This window comes from Uranotaenia lowii, chromosome 1 (assembly GCF_029784155.1).
Source record: "Uranotaenia lowii strain MFRU-FL chromosome 1, ASM2978415v1, whole genome shotgun sequence".
NCBI classification, from domain to species: domain Eukaryota; kingdom Metazoa; phylum Arthropoda; class Insecta; order Diptera; family Culicidae; genus Uranotaenia; species Uranotaenia lowii.
Genome location: NC_073691.1, coordinates 93,492,623 through 93,509,633, shown reverse-complemented (window position 1 = coordinate 93,509,633; position 17,011 = coordinate 93,492,623). Strand labels below are relative to the sequence as shown.

Here is a 17,011-nt window from a genome sequence, read left to right as displayed (position 1 = left end):
TTCAGACGATTTTTGTCCTCCCACCAGAGGTTTTCTATCGGGTTCAGATCGGGAGACTGCGGAGGCGTATTATACAGCAACCACTCCCGTACGACAATAGCGGTATGTCTGAGGTCATTATCTTGTTGGAAGTAGTAGTCACGAGGTAGACCCAATTTATCAACGAAAGGCTGCAGGTTACGCTTGAGGATGTTCAAATAACCCATCTTATCAATAGTTGAGTCAATGAATTTCATGGTTCTAGGTCCAGAGGCCGATATTGAACCCCACACCATCTGGTTGCCACCAAAGTGTTTCACAGTTGGGACCAAATTCTTGGCCTGGAGCTCCATTCCAGATTTTCTCCACACCATTTGTCGTCCATCTGATCCAAAAAGGTTTACACCCTTATTCTTGTTTTCGATCGAATGACATTCGTTCGAAAGTTAGGCAATTTCGTATCCTTGTTTTCGTTCGAACGAATGAGAACAGTTCGATCTTTCGAACATCGTTCGTACGAACAAAACATTGCATTCCCGTTTTCGATCGAAAGTATTTTTTCTATGGACTGACTAACGCGAGCCTATTGCTGCGAACAATGCCCGTTTTAAAGCAAATGGCGAATTTGGACACCAATTATGGGCCTGTTGTGATTTAAAACACAAATCTGAATATCCGGAAATTTTGCATTCTCGTTTTTTTTCGATCGTATTCTTACTATCGCCTAACGAACACGGGCAATTACAGAAAAAGATTGTTAAGCTAAACGGTTCAGAATAGATGTTTTGGGAAATGAAAAAAAAAACAATCTTATGACATAGAATTTTCAAGTAAATTTTTATTTCAAACTTTATTCCAAATCTTCCTTTCAGCGGGTGAGATTTTAAGCATCAGGTGCGGTAGCACTTTCACAACCACTAGCGGCTGCCATTGAGAATAGCTTCTCATGTCTGTAGGCAATCAGCTTCGCGGTAGACCATCCAGTAAACAGCTTATTTAGAAGGCTTCGGTGTCGATTGCCACTTTTTCCGATCCGGATCAGATTCAAGAATCAGCTCTCAACCTTGTTTTTCAATATTCATCGCCCACCCGGCCTGAAACCTGTGCTTGACTGCCGCTGCCGATTACGATGGCAGTAAAGATTCGTTGCCGGAATTAACTTCTTTGGCTCCATTTTTCCTGGGCACCTTACAGATGACTAGGGACTTAGATAAGGCCGATTATTCGACTATCAGATCGCGACAAAACCAAACCCGCGCCGGTCCTGCTTCCGTTCTGTTGATAACGATCGACTCTCGACCGTGTCCCGATCACTCAGGTGAAATTTTACAACTTGATTATGAGAAAAAACAAAGGTTGACAGTAAATTTTCTGAAAATAAACGTCAGTTTGACAAATCAGAGTGCTTTGATTTTTCGAACTCGATCTGGTAACACCGGTAACACCAACATCGAACGTATCGCATTCGAACGAAAACAAGAATAGCCTTTTCGAATTCGATCGAAAGTATTCGTTCGAACGATCGACAGATACGCCGTAAACAAGAATAAGGGTGTTATTTTGTTTCGTCGGTAAATAGAACTTTGTTCCAGAACTCTTCAGGCATATTAACATAAGCCTTAGTGAGCTCCAGTCGTTTTTTCATATTTACCTTTGAGATAAAGGTCTTCTTACGGGCTACACAACCTCTCAAACCGCTCCTGTGTGTTACCCTCCGGACAGGTCTTCCGATGGTCCCAGCGACTTCAGTGGCCGATTTCGGAATACTTGTTTTAGGTTTCCTTTTTAGAGTTCGCACAATTACCCGTTCATCTGTAGGAGTCAAGATGCGTTTCCGTCCTTTTCCAGCGATATTTTTCAAGGTTCCTTCGTATTTCCTCTTTTTGATTATGTCAGTACATAGTGGGTAGAGTGGGTTCTCTCGAAAGATTCTGCTATTTCCCAAAATGACTTTCCGCGACAACACATACGTATTATCCACGATTGCGTCGCAATGTCCGTTTCCTCGCGCTTGTTTGCCATTTTGATTACAACTCTTCGAAATTTAGCAGAAAACGAAAACAAACACTGCTCAAGTTGTGCTGGGTGTTGACATGAAACACTGACTAAAAAAACTTCGCTTATCTATATTGGTCTTGTTTACTCATCACACATTTCAGGTCAAATAAAAGGTGTACGATCAATTTTGCATATCTCTTATTTGGGATTTTTATCAACTTCTTGAATTATAAAATTTGCAAAACATATTTTTCAAAATCGTCGCGATCAGGTCAATAGCTAAATTTGTAAACAATAAATGTGCATCAAAATCATAAATGTTGAACCATTTTTTTCACACCAAATAAATGAAAAGAGTTTGTAAACTATATGTGTACGATCAATTTTGCGATTGACTGTATGTCGCATTATCGGATGATTGAATTATGTTTCTTGATCGTATTATGTTGCATATTCAGATTATGTTACATATTTGGATTATGTCCATTGTAAGATTATGACGTATGGTCAAATTATGTTTCAAGGTCAGATTAAGCCACTTGGTCAGATATGGTTGCATGATCAGACATTGTTGCATGGTCAGATTATGGGGTTGCAGGAAAATTGTTCAGTTGAGTTACCACTGTATCTTTAGTCAACCTTCTAGTCGTTTGATTGTATATGGGGATGTTGCTGTCAATCTCTACCAATATTGTCCTGTGATCGCTTCCTAAGGCTTCGTCCTGGGGCGTCCTTTTATATTTCCCCGCTACTCCTGGGGTAGTTACAGTTAGGTCTATATCTGGCTCTCTGTATTCTGGTAACGTTATCATTGTTGGTGAGCCATCGTTAATGATCACAAAGGTAGAGCTTTCAGCGAACCCAATTTTAAAATTCTTCCTCGTCTTCATTATTTAAATTCTGAGCTCCAGTTTTGGTGATGGGCATTCCAATCTGCCGCTACAATCCATCTAACGTGCTCACGTAGTCAAAGAATTCCTCAGTCTTGTGTTTAGTTTCTGTGGTGTTGCAAGCTCCAGGGGAAAGTACAACGATATCAGATTTAGAGGATCGAGTCCAGATGTAATTCTGATTCCTATAATTTCGATTGGCAATAGTTTGGGCACCTTAAAGTTTTGGTAAGTAAATCCATTTTGGATCATGGAAAAAAAGGAGTAGGCCTTGGTCGAGTGCGGTCACGTTTGTTTTTTCTGCGTACAGTTTTGTCGCTTTTCTGTCGGTCGAAAATTTTCTTCCGGAGAATTTATTTCAAAAATAAATTCGAAAAATGTGATTCAATTCCGATTTAATGTTGAAATGACCTCAAGTGAAGTGAAAAAAAAACCTGAATAGATACGATCTTCGTGTCTACGTGAAAACAATGTTTTTCGAGTGATGGAGCTAAGGCTTGTAGAGTGTAACTTCGGGAAGGATCCGGTTTGATAATAAGCTTAGTGTTTTTCATTATTATTTTTCCCTAAGCTTATTGATTCAGTTGGCATTTTAACTTTTATTATTGCTACTGGTTCATGATTGAAACGAAGTTTTCGAACTATTTATCGGGAGCAGATTAAATTATTTCATGAGAAAATTTTTATGGGATTATTTTACAAAAACTTGTGTACGAGACTAATTTTAAAGACGTAGGTTCAGGCGTTTTCCCAGAAAACTCTAGAATGTATTCAAATATTTTGGATAAACTTAAATTTACGATTTTTTTTCGTACGGTTAGAGATTTCAGCTACTGTGGATTGCTTATTTGAAAAAATCTTAAAAATTTTATAGTAGGGTAGAAGCACTAGTTATTGAACAGGTACCAGATATTGAACACTAGTAAAACATTTACCGATTAAAACAATAATATACAGTAGAAAAATGAATCAAAATTCAGTGTGCCACTGTTGAAGCATTTTATACCTATGTTAAAATTTTTATCAAGAATCTTGGACTCTTAAAGCCACAATCCCCGAAACTTGAATATGTGTTCAAATTTTGGCTTGGTTTTTCGACTGGATGACGAAAACAGCCTATTTTTGATTGGGGGCAAAATTAGATAAAAGACAAATAAACGTCTAAGATAATGATATGAGTGTTTTAAAATAAGTCTTTTTGAATGATTTCTGGAAGAGTGGCAGCTTTTATTATCCTTATTTTCTTAAAATTTAACAAATTAAAGTGTTCAATCATTGGATCACAGAAAACGCCAATGTTTCAATTATTGAACGTTCAATTTTGCAGTACTCGTTTCGTAAAGAAATGCATGTACCAGTTATTGAACAAACATCGGTTGGTGTTTGGAAATGTAAACAAACTGTTTCATGGTTGCTAGCTCAACCAAAATCGCCCCTGCAAGGCATACTATCAAGCGAAATACCCCTGAATATATGCAATGAAATTCAATGTTTACGTGTTCAATAATTAGAACATTGCCTGTTCAATATTTGAATCATTCTGTTTAATCATTGGGACAAAAGTAATTTTGAATAAAAAGGCTTAAATAATAATTTCAAAACATATTTCCACGAAAAAAATATATCGATTCGAAGCAGAGAAATAAGCTTAAGCTACGCTATCAAAATTTTATCAGAAAAACCTTTCGTTATTATTTATTGGCCACAAATGTGTTGAATCCCAAAGATGGTGTTCAATATATAGTGTTCTTACCCTAATAACTTTGATCACTTAAAAAGTTTAGTGCTAGAGGTAAAATATATTGGTCCCATGATCAATTGAAGAAATGTTTATGGATTATTATTTCTGCAATTTTTTATATTTGTTTTTAATAAATCTTTTGTTTAATTACTAGGCATATAAAAGAATAAATAATTTATTATTTTCAAAGCTGTAGGTAAAGCAGAACAAATTTGAATAACTTTGAGTTTGACTGTTCGATTTTTAAAATAAATTAATAAGCTGAATATATAACTCGAATTGGTGGAAAAAATCGAAAATGTATTAAAAAGTATTGATTATTCAAAACATTACTTAGTGCTCTTTAAGCAATGAAACTAAGATTTTTTAATGTGAGGCAAAGGAGAGCAAAGAATCCAAGAGTTTTCAAAAAGGCAATAATCATGGAAAAACTATTTGGAAAAATTTGTGTCTAAATATTATAATACATTTCATTTTTGTTTTGAATAATATTCCGTCTTCAACCATTTAAGCCCTTTTGCCTCCTTGCAAGAGCCCCCCTTGCTTCAACAGGGATCACGGTTAGAAAAAAGAGCTAGTTTATCAAGGGAGAAATTTGAATGGTATTGATTTGAATTCAATTTTTAACTCGATCCATTTTCATTGGACATTTATCAAATGCCTCATAGGTATCGGAGTTTCCTTAGGAAATGTCTAGGAGCATAGAAGGTGTAGGAAAATCATAATCGCACCATTTACCAAAATGGATCCTGATCGCTATCTTTCACAAACTAACACAACTCCTTCCTTGGACACTTGAATATGGATTCGCAGACGTATAGACGGATTCCATAGTTGGTGATACTAGCTTGTCTTTGGTTCTGACTATTTCAACAAAATTTTTTGAGTATGCAAGAGCAAGAGGTTGCTAGTTGAACTTAAAGAGCTTCTTACTAACAATCCTTCCCTTTTCCCCATAGACTTCTAGGACGTGGCCGGCGCCATTATTAATCATCTAAAAAAGGGAGAGCATCAGTTTTGTACAATGAGAATGGCTGCTAATCCCAAGCACCATTCTTTTGGACTCTGTGCAAAATTGATGGCCTCGATTAATCACGGAGTAGCAACCACTGGCGACGTGGAACTTGTTCCGCTTAGCCACGCCAGCGATCATGGAATTCGAAATGTATACCTAGTTTGAAATCAAATGAAAAAAAAAATAAAAAGTTCTTCTAGAATCTATTTTAATAAAAAAAAAAACCTGTAAATGAAGCATTTCGAGTTCAATGATTTAAGATGGATATGAGTAGTCAATAAAGCTAAGCTAAGTAAATCCATTTTGGATCATGTCCTTCCGGTCTGTGCCATGAGACGTGTCGAAAGTTTTTAATAAATAAATAATCTCTCTTGTTTAGCCTTATATACGATATCGATATTGGTTTTCATCAATGTAACAAACAATTCTTCTCTTTTTTCAGTTGGTCTTAATGTTTGAATGTTGTGTTGTAATATCTTTCAAGTTTTATTGGCCATTGTGTTGTATTTCGATTCTGGGGATATTTTCTTGTTCACTCGAGAATCTCTCTGAAATGTGGGATAGTTCCGTAGTTACATTGATGATCAACTGGTCGTACTGTAGTTCGTTATTTGCCGCCTGAATTTGTTCATTTATTCGGTCTCGTAGCTTCCTAATAGCTTCAACTCACAGCTTTGAGTGTAACTCTTTTAGAATGTCTTGTCTCAGCTGTGCCATAAAGTGTTCAAACACTGTCGCTTTAAAAATCCCCTGCTGATGGCACAGGGTGTTCGTCTTTTGTTCTCGTCTGGACTGACCTAAAACTTTCTGTGCTTTCTAGTTCGGGGAAGTCTTCGTCCTATTCCAGAATACTGATTGAATTTTCCTAAGTCAAGATTCCTCTTTCTGCCTCGTTGTACGAGACGTTTTTTCCGCCCCATCTCTCGCAATACAGCCTGTCGTTTGAGTCTCTCAGGGCAGTCTTTATGTCCTGCCGCGTGCTCTCCTTGGCAGTTGGTACACATCATGCGTTGCAAAACTTTTGGAGACGCCCGAAGTGCACATTGCTTCATTGAAAAAACTCAAAGCTCAGCTTTGAAGCTTTGAGGGCGGCTTTCCGTTCCCTCTACTGTTATTTTCAGGTTAATTATGATTTGCACATTTCCTTCTTCGTCTTTTCTTTGTATCCTCTCAACTTTTTTAACAGCCCCAGGAGCGGTGCAAATTTGTGCCGCCTACTTAACGTCGAAATCCAATGGAACGTTTCGAACGCAAAGCGTCGTTTAGTTCTTTATAACTGGTTCGTGAAGCTTCAAATTCATGCTGCTCAGATCTAAACGTTTCAAGTTTTGGTAACATTTAACGGTTTTGAGATCGTCTTATACATGAAATTCCCTTTTTTGGAAATTTCTTCAGCCTCGAATCCTTTTCCTGCTCCATTTTCTTAGGTCTAGTGCATGTTTTGGTGTCACCGGCTTGTCGTAATCGAGTTGTTTTAAGTTAACTTTTTCGGCGCTATTTGAAGCTGTTCCACTTCCTTCTGCTTTTGAATGATTATTGGATGTAATGATTTTCTTTGGAGGATTTTTTGTTTCGCTCGTTGTAGCCTGTAATATTGAGGTTTTGTTTCCTTGAGAGCGCGTAATGCTATTTGCGCTCATCTTCGGTACCAAAATTTTACTTAGCACTGAAATGATAAAAATGATTTTAGAATTTTTTTTCTCTGTGACTAATATCTATATGATTTGTAGTTATCTCTTTCTCGTTCTTATTTTTATTCTGAACACTACCCTTACTTCTTGATTTCTTTTTCTTAACACTAATTTTCTCTTGGCTTCTTTTGTAACAAACTGACTTTTCTTCTTGTTTTCTTTTTCTCTTGGTTCCTTCTGCTTTGTTCGATTTGAGGTCTTTAATTCTTCACTTCTAACAACTTTTACTGCATTGTATGTTTCCTCGTATCTTCAATTATTAATCCTTAGTCTTGGTATCAACACTTAGTTAGCCAAATCCGCTTATTTACTCCTAAAATATATAATTTCTTTTAGAGGATTAAGATCGTGTGTTTCTTCCTAAGGCTGATGTCATGCTGAAGCAACTAGCAACGCAACGCAACGCAACGTTCCAATAAGATTGCGTTGCAACGCATTGGTATGTCATGCTGGCGCGACCTGACACTTTGAAATTCCCTACAAATCATCACTTCTCTACATCTGATAATGCTTTGAATCGTCTCCTTTCTTTCGGGAGCCATCAAAAACTCATAAAATCACGACCCGGATTGCAAGAATGCCGAAAATTGAACAGACAAAATTCCGTGTTTTTTGCCGGAACTAAGAATTCATGAAAATTTTCTCGCCGATTAAGATATTTTTTAGTTTATTATCACAAGTTCGGACAGATCTTCGTACTATTGTGCTTAAAACCCGGAATCACTGCTTCAAATCGAGAAAAAACAATATTCCTATTGGATTTCCTACTAGTCGCGCTACAAAACACATTGGCATCAGATTGGTCGCGCTACACAAAGCGACCAGTATGACAGGTCTGCGCGATTTCCATGGAGATCAAATGAGAGCTGGTTAGTCGTGTGAACGTTGCGTTGTAGGTCGCGTTGCTAGTTGCTTCAGCATGACATCAGCCTAAGACTAAGGCTGATGACATGCTGAAGCAACTAGCAACGCGACCTACAACGCAACGTTCACACGACTAACCAGCTCTCATTTGATCTCCATGGAAATCGCGCAGACCTGTCATACTGGTCGCTTTGTGTAGCGCGACCAATCTGATGCCAATGTGTTTAGTAGCGCGACTAGTAGGAAATCCAATAGGAACATTGTTTTTTCTCGATTTGAAGCAGTGATTCCGGGGTTTAAGCACAATAGTACGAAGATCTGTCCGAACTTGTGATAATAAACTAAAAACTATCTTAATCGGCGAGAAAATTTTCATGAATTCTTAGTTCCGGCAAAAAAAAACAAGGAATTTTGTCAGTTCAAATTTCGGCATTCTTGCAATCCGGGTCGTGATTTGATGAGTTTTTGATGGCTCCCGAAAGAAAGGAGACGATTCAAAGCATTATCAGATGTAGAGAAGTGATGATTTGTAGGGAATTTCAAAGTGATAGGTCGCGCCAGCATGACATACCAATGCAATGCAACGCAATCTTATTGGAACGTCGCGTTGCGTTGCGTTGCTAGTTGTTTCAGCATGACATCAGCCTAAGAAGTGTTGCAGCGAAATTTACATTGTTACCACAGTTCTGTTGCCCACCATTGGAAATTGTTGTTTGTTTTGGTAACTCACTCTCATTTTCCGCGCTCTCGTTGTTCCGAATTTTCTCAGATAATTCAAGAGAGCCGAAAAACGCACCAGCAGCGATGCCACACATACCGATTTTCCGGTATTTATACCGATTTTTGAGCAACATTTCGACCAAGAATCGGTATATACCGATTACCGATTTTTGGGAAAACATACCGATTTCATACCGATTTTTAGGATTTTAACTCAACATTCATTCCACTTCAACATTTCCACTTCATTCAAGCTATTCTCGTAAAGGTCCCGTAGTAACGGCGTGTTCGTAAATTGATTTGTTCTATCGAAGTGATTTTTTCTATCGATGCTGGCGTTCAAGGCAAGGTGATTTGACATTTATTTATTTATTTTATTTACATAGTATTCCGTCTCACGACATAACTTGACGAACATAATTCCTAAAATTCACTCGGTTCATAGCAACCGTTCTCCAATTTCTCGGGCACCCCACGTTCGCCAGATCACGCTCCACTTGGTCTAACCACCTCGCTCGTTGCGCCCCCGCTCGTCTTGTTCCTACCGGATTCGTAGCGAACACCTGTTTCGCAGGACAGTCGTCCGGCATTCTCGCAACATGTCCCGCCCAGCGTATCCGGCCAGCCTTCACCACCTTCGGGATACTGGGTTCGCCGTAGAGGCGCGCGAGCTCGTGGTTCATCCTTCGCCTCCACACTCCGTTCTCCTGTACGCCGCCAAAGATGGTTCTTAACACTCGTCGCTCGAATACTCCGAGTGTACGCAGGTCCTCCTCGAGCAATATCCATGTCTCGTGCCCGTAGAGAACAACCGGTCTAATGAGCGTCATATACAGGTTACACTTCGTGCGAGGGCTAAGTCTTCTCGACCGCAGTTGCTTGTGGAGTCCATAGTAGGCACGACTTCCGCTGATAATTCGCCTCCGGATCTCACGGCTGGTGTGATTGTCTGCGGTCACCAGTGAGCCGAGATAGACAAAGTCTTCGACTATCTCCAGCTCGTCGCCGTCGATCGTGACCTTGTTATTACTGGACAAGCGGGTTCGGTCGGTCTCGGATCCGCAGGCCAGCATGTACTTCGTCTTGGACGTATTAATCATCAACCCAATCCTTCCTGCTTCGCGTTTCAGTTTGCGGTAGATCTCCTCCACCGCCGCAGATGATCTGCCGACTATATCAATGTCATCGGCAAAGCAGATAAGTTGACTGGATCTGTTGAAAATCGTGCCCCGCATTTCGCCCACCGCTCGTCGAATAACACCTTCTAGCGCCACGTTGAACATCATGCAGGATAGACCATCACCTTGTCGAAGCCCCCTGCGCGATTCGAATGAACTCGACAATTCACCCGAAATCCGCACACAGCACTGCGTTCCATCCATCGTCGCCTTGATCAGTCTGATCAGCTTCCCGGAAAAGCCGTTCTCGTCCATGATTTTCCATAGCTCGTTACGGTCGATCGTGTCGTATGCGGCTTTGAAGTCGATGAATAGATGATGCGTAGGGACTTGGTGTTCACGGCATTTTTGGAGGATTTGCCGCAATGTGAATATCTGGTCCGTCGTAGACCGTCCCTCCATGAAGCCGGCCTGATGACTTCCCACGAATCTGTTTGCATGTGGCGTTAGGCGGCGGAGTAGGATTCGGGACAACACTTTGTAGGCGGCATTGAGGACAGTGATCGCTCGGTAGTTCTCACAGTCCAATTTGTCGCCCTTCTTGTAGATGGGGCATATTACCCCCTCCTTCCACTCCTCCGGTAGCTGTTCTATGTCCCAGATCCGGATTATCAACCGATGTAGGCAATCGGCCAACCTGTCCGGGCCCATTTTGATGAGTTCAGCTGCGATGCCATCCTTCCCAGCCGACATGTTTCTATTCAGCTGGCGAATGGCTTCCTTAACTTCACTCATCGTTGGGAGTGGCTCCTCTTCGTCGTTGGCTACGCCGGCGATGTACCTTCCCCCACCGTCTTGATCTCCTGCATGTGCGCCGTTCAGGTGTTCATCGAAGTGCTGCTTCCACCTTTTGATCACCTCACGATTGTCCGTCAGGATACCCCCGTCCTTATCCCAGCACATTTCGGCTTGCGGCACGAAGCCTTTGCGTTATGCGTTGAGTTTCTGATAGAACTTTCGTGTTTCTTGGGAACGATGCAGCTGCTCCAGCTCCTCGAGCTCCTCCTCCTCCAGGCGGCGCTTTTTCTCCTGGAAAAGTCGGACTCGCTGCCTCTTCCGCTGTCGGTGATTTTCCACATTTCGACGGGTGCCTCTTTGCACTACTGCCGCCCGCGCGGCATTTTCTTCGTCCATCACCCTCCTACACTCCTCGTCGAACCAGTCGTTCCGTCGAGATCGCTCCACATAACCGATGACGTTCTCCGCCGCACTGTTGATGGCTGTTTTGATGGTATCCCAACAGTCCTCGAGAGGGGCTTCGTCAAGCTCGCCCTCTGCCGGCAGCGCTGCTTCGACCGATTGCGCGTAGTCTGCCGCGACCTCAGGTTGCTTCAGTCGCGCGATGTTTAACCGAGGCGGGCGCCGGTTTCGCTTGTTGTTCACTACGGAGAGTTTTGGGCGCATCTTCACCATCACCAGATAATGGTCCGACTCGATGTTGGCGCCCCGACAGGATCTGACGTCGATGATGTCCGAAAAGTGCCGGCTGTCGATCAAAACGTGGTCGATCTGTGATTGCGTTTGGTACGGTGATCTCCAGGTGTACTTGTGTGGGAGGCGGTGCTGAAAAAAGGTACTACGTACGGCCATTCGTTTGGAGGCGGCGAAGTCAATAAGTCTGAGGCCGTTTTCGTTGGTCAGCTGGTGCGCGCTGAACCTTCCAATTGTCGGTTTAAATTCCTCCTCCTGGCCGACCTGAGCATTGAAATCCCCGATGACGATCTTGATATCATGTTTTGGGCAACGGTCGTATTCACGCTCCAGCTGCGCGTAGAATTCGTCTTTGTCGTCACCGGTACTTCCGAGGTGAGGGCTGTGCACGTTGATGATGCTGATGTTGAAGAACCGGCCCTTGATTCTCAACCGGCACATTCGTGAGTTGATCGGCCACCACCCGATCACGCGCTTTTGCATCTTTCCCATCACTATAAAAGCTGTTCCAAGCTCGTGTGTGTTGCCGCAGCTCTGGTAGATGGCACGACCATCTGGATACGTTCGTACCGTGGAGCCCTTCCAGCATACCTCCTGCAGCGCTACGATGTCGAATTTGCGGCTCTTCAATTCGTTGGAGAGCACGTGGGTACTGCCCACAAAATTTAGAGATCGGCAGTTCCATGTTCCAAGTTTCCAATCGCTAGTCCCTTTTCGTCGCGTGGGTCTTTGCCGATTTCCATCCGAAATTTGTTGTTCGTTATTCGTTGCTTATGTTTTTTTTAGTAGTCACAGGCTCGCAAGGCCCGCAGCTAACCCCACTATCTCGCAGGAGGACCGTCGTGATGTTGCTGTTTTGGGTCCCGAACACCACCAGGACGTTGTTGCACTCCGCACGCCGCCCCTAACATGGAGAACAGACGCGTACGAAGCCCCCTAACTCATTCTGCATGCGACCAAAGCATCCACCGGGGTTGGGTACCCGATCTCCGCTAAGGTTGCTCGCACCCCAGCTAGTACCACGGGGAGGTAGAGAATCGGAGTTGCAGACAAGAGGTGATATGACCACTACCCGAGGGTTGGGTGTATGGGGTCTCGAGTTGCACATTGTCTACTTCACTAGCCTAATTTGACATCTACCAAACAAATCGATGCATCACCCAAACAAATCAGTTTACGAACACGCCGTAAGAAGACAAAGTTCGGTAGTTGGCGTGGCGTAACTTTGATCTGTACAACTTTTAAAGTATTCTGCAAAGTTCTCCACGGCTCACTCTCATAATTCGTTCAGTTGTTCACGCTGTTTTGTTCCTTTGTTCTGTCAAATGATGCACTATTATGATACTCAACCTCAAAGCCAATGGACTAAGCTCAAGGCTGATATTTGACCTTCTGCGACTGCCAACAGAAGTTCCTTAAGGTCAATCTCAATTGACGATCGCATTAAAGCGCTTGTCTCGTGAGACGCTAACTTTTCAAGGAAATACATACACCGTTTGAATATACTCATAATCCTTGTTCAACTCGTCGCCAGATGGGGTATTGCGAGATTTGAAGTGCAATCAGATACACGGTTCACTTCCATCTGTTAATATCATCGGTATAATCTTCAATCCTTCTGCATCTTGTTAGCCAAATAAATTATATCATAAGTACCTAAACTGCAGAGATCGCAGAATTAAAGACCACGCCAGGCAAAATGGGTTTTAGTTATAGTAAAAATATTTGTTTTTAAATCTTTTTCGGAAGAACACCTCCTTTTAGAGCACATCTCTCATATATTTTAGCATAAAGTTCATGGATTTTCATATGACTAAAGCGTGATTTTTCATAAAATAAAATTATTTTTTATTGGCTATAAAAAAATTGAAGCAACAACCCTCTCAACTTTCTGCAATCATTTCTTTTTCTAATCCTTTGAACTCATATCTAATACTAAAAGCTGAATTGGCCAGATTGGCGAAAATCTATCAATAAAACGAAGAACATCAAATTGGGCCCATATTTACCTCGAACGTCAAAAAGCCATTGGATTTGTAAGTGCTTACTAAATTAAAATTTCCTTTAGGTTGACCTGGTTCTATTATTGCCTTATCGAATTTATCAAATTCACATCCAACTTTAGCCAAATATTAAAGTCTCAAGTTTTTACTTAATTTATATGCCTAACCAACGTTCAACCTGAAGGTGCTCGCCATGCCCCTATTTTTCTTATCAAACGGTAACTTTTAAAATAAATCTCCATTCAGTTATGAGTACTGGAAAGAAACACTTATTTCGGATTTATTTTCATTTGTGATTTTTGCTTTCGTCAGCAAAAGCAGATAGTTTTAGAATTAAAAAAAAAATGTACAGTAAGTTCTGTTAAAATTTAAAAACCGTCATTTTGTTTAAACTAGTGTTACCTAGAACCAAGTTACAGAGAAAATGCAATAATATATGCTAAAACACATTTAGTCAGCTAGTTTTGAACTAAAAATGAACATTCATAAGAGTTCTTGGACTTGCTGTTTATTGCAAGAATCTATTCAAAGAAAAATACGTTAGGGAGTTGAAAATGTAAGCATTTTTGAATATCCACCTTAAATACCGATTTTCATACCGATTTTTAGGATTTACAAACCGATAAAAGATTTTTTGGGGTTTCAAAATACCGATAGAAATGTGGCATCACTGCGCACCAGCAAAAAAAAAACGCGCGCTTGCGGATTCTCTTCCGTCTGTCCTTTTCTCATCGGCATCGGCATCGCTCTCGTCTCTACGCCTAGCGCAGCCGGCGCGGCGGTGAAACGTCGTTCCAGAGCGTCCGTACGCCTCAGACGTGAGACGGCATCGGTTGCGATCGGACGGAAGTGCATTCGTGGAAAAGACCGGTTTAACCGCGCGCGGCGTTGAACTCACCCCGGTTGGTTAGTTGGTGAGAGTTTTTTTTTGTTGTTTTTTCTGTGTTTTGTGCTGATGGCTGCTGCTAGCAGCTTGCTGTAGGGTTTGTTTTTTTTTTTTTCATTCGTTGCTCGTGTGCTACCCTGGATGGAAAAATAAAAAGTGCAACGGGAGCTTCCATTTTTTCCGATCGCGCAAACTGGCGGCGGGTACGCAATTTGCAATTAAAGCGCGGCGTATCGATAAATGTGCTGTCCTGGTTTGGTGAGTTAATTTCGGAAGAAAACAACGATTGATGAATGGAAGAAAATTGATGCACGGAAAATCGGAAGCTGTGTGAATGGTGCCGCAAACAAAGTGTGTAATATGATTGAAGAAAAGTTAAATCAAACAGTGTTTTGATACGCAGCAGCAGCAGTATTATGGGGTTGGTTTCGAAGGAGTGAAGAAAATTTGGCTACTCTTCCGCCCTCCCTCCAGGGAACAGGAAAAATTTTCACCAGTAGTATTGGTGTCGAAGGGCTTCTTCCTTGGTCCATGCACTTCACCTTGGACGAGTGAAAAGTCGAGCGATTCTGTGTTGTCGCCTTGTATCGCATTCCTTTCGCTGACAGACCTGGCGCATCCAAGTGGGCGTAGAATTGAAGTCATCCACATGTTTTACACACGCTTTTTGAGAGCTCGCTTTTACCATCGCAGCTGAGCAGATGAATTGAATGGCGGCGGAATACCAAGTCGATTCGATCGGCCCAATAAAACCATAACAACAAAACTGGAACTACGTGGGAACTTGACTGTGTCCCAAAAATAGAAGCTCGCTCTCGGCTGCGGGGGTGGCAAAACAAAGGCAGCAACAACCAGTACCCGGTTAATAAACACTGTGCATAAATATTGTGTAAGACAACGCTCTAATTGCAAACACTACTTACCAGTTCGAGTGGTCCAATAGGCTTGTCCTCTAAGCGAAAAAATCGGAATATGTAAATCGGAAAAGCTGGGGGATGATGCGGTGAGGAGAAGAAAACAAGAGTGATTTTGGTGTTATATGTATATCTATGCATTGCCAAGCACCCGCAAGAAGCAGTCGAACAGCGCATGAAAGATTTATGGATCCAGAGTTATTGCTGTGGATACTCGGAGTTCCATGTATTGGTACATTTGAATGCTGTTATTCCTCTTTGGTCTCACTTTCCGGCTGCGAGTTGACCAAATAAACTGAACAACTCCAGTGCGGTTGTTTAGGGTGTTTGTAGTGGTTATAAACAAGTATCGAAGGTTTGTGTATATCGTTGCTCAAAGTGGTTTAACACCTTCGCTGTGTCTCTGTCGTGAAAAGTGCGCCTGTGAATGTGTCAGTCGAATGTGTTTAGAAGGTCCTGGAGTCTGCATTCAAAATAAACAAAGTCTGAAAACTGGCTGCCTATCCATGACTTTTGTCTCCATAGTCTGAAAATAGCTCAAGAACCCACCAATAATATTTCATGATTTCAACATAACATCTCTCAAATAACTGCCTATACCTATACACAAAAATTGTCTTCTGTCGCCGGCTTTCCTCGTTGAAGACTACACCATCGATTTTTCATCACAACAATATCGGCTATCTGATTTAGATCAGTTGGCTGTTGGTGTACATCTAAAACCTAAAAACGCTGGTCACTGTTAATCGGACTCGAACTTCCGGACCGAATCCACACAATAGACCCGAGTTGAATTCATCCACCACGTTTGATGGAAACCATAAAAAACCAGCACCACAAACATCTGGAATTGGCATTATAGCAGCACGAAATGTACACTGCAAATTCACGAACAGAACAATTCCACCCAACGCAAGCAAAAAACATCTTGCAAAGTAAATAAAATATCACATCAAAAACACAGTCAGTCCGGACGACGACTGGCAGTCGTCAACCGACGGAACCCATCTGCCAAACGAATAATATCTCGCCGGTCGCCTGCGTCATCCAAAAACCTACCTACTAGTAGTGACTCGTCCTCGTTCGCAAGTATGTATATCATATTACTTTTTTTCAACTCAACTCGTTTACTCGAGCTGGAGCAGAGACGTTGCTGAGCTATTTCGTCAATTTTTGCGCTTTATGACAACCAACGAACGAACTAATTTATTGTCATATTGTCGTTTTCATTGACGATTGCGCTCGCGACAACACGCTTCGATGAACCAAGCACATACAGAGCCACTCTTCCAATGTTCCACTCGAGCTTTCAACTGGGACACATATTTTCCTAGCTTCTTTTATTTTTTGCGTAACCACTGCAGATACCACTAACAGCTCGAATAACCGTTATTCAATCGAGTGTAGGATTGCGAATGTTTGTTAAATCAATTATTGTGAGGGGTTTCTCTTTGCTACAAGAAGTTAGATTCGGGATTTTTCCATATTCTTGGGTTGATGTTGTTGCGAAACATTTTGACTACCTAATTGGAACTTTTTGTGATTTGGAAATTTTATTCTTTCATTGGTCCCAATTGCTGTTATACAATTGAGACTTATGAAAAGCTGATGTCACAGAAAGGTGCAATTTTTGTAGGCATAATTTGCTTTTCAAGTAAACACCTGACCAGGAGAGAAAAACAAAATAATATCAAGATGAAA

General features: G+C 41.4%; 1 protein-coding gene across 2 annotated transcripts in view; it reads left to right on the top strand.

Moving 5' to 3' along the window:
• Positions 1-17,011, top strand: part of LOC129741138 (ras-GEF domain-containing family member 1B-A-like) — a 132,238-nt gene that overhangs the window by 18,199 nt on the left and 97,028 nt on the right. The window contains exon 1 of one of the 2 annotated variants that reach the window (XM_055732854.1): positions 14,337-16,399. The exons of the other annotated variant lie outside the window; for it this stretch is intronic. The gene's annotated coding sequence lies outside the window, so the exon portion shown is untranslated. Of the gene's footprint in view, positions 1-14,336; positions 16,400-17,011 lie in introns of those variants that run through there. 2 annotated transcript variants of the gene reach the window in all.